The sequence below is a fragment of the Penaeus monodon genome, chromosome 33, assembly GCF_015228065.2.
Source record: "Penaeus monodon isolate SGIC_2016 chromosome 33, NSTDA_Pmon_1, whole genome shotgun sequence".
Lineage (NCBI taxonomy): Eukaryota > Metazoa > Arthropoda > Malacostraca > Decapoda > Penaeidae > Penaeus > Penaeus monodon.
Genome location: NC_051418.1, coordinates 36,059,747 through 36,059,991, shown reverse-complemented (window position 1 = coordinate 36,059,991; position 245 = coordinate 36,059,747).

The following is a 245-nucleotide window of genomic DNA, read 5'->3' as shown; positions in this document are numbered from 1 at the left end:
GAAAGTCTAACAGCAAAAAAGGAACCGACGAACAGACATACAACTCAACACCAAACTCTACTGACTTTTTACACACAAAGAAGAGGATGCGCCTCCGCGCCGTGCCTTCCGGCGCCTTCGCCCCGAGGAAGCAGCGGGGGGCGGGCAAGGGGTCTCGGGGAAGGGAGGACGCCTTCTTCCTCCGCTGCGCCGGCCTCGCCTCCGGAGCAGGCGGAGGCGGAAGCGAGTCTTGGTCAGGTTTATTC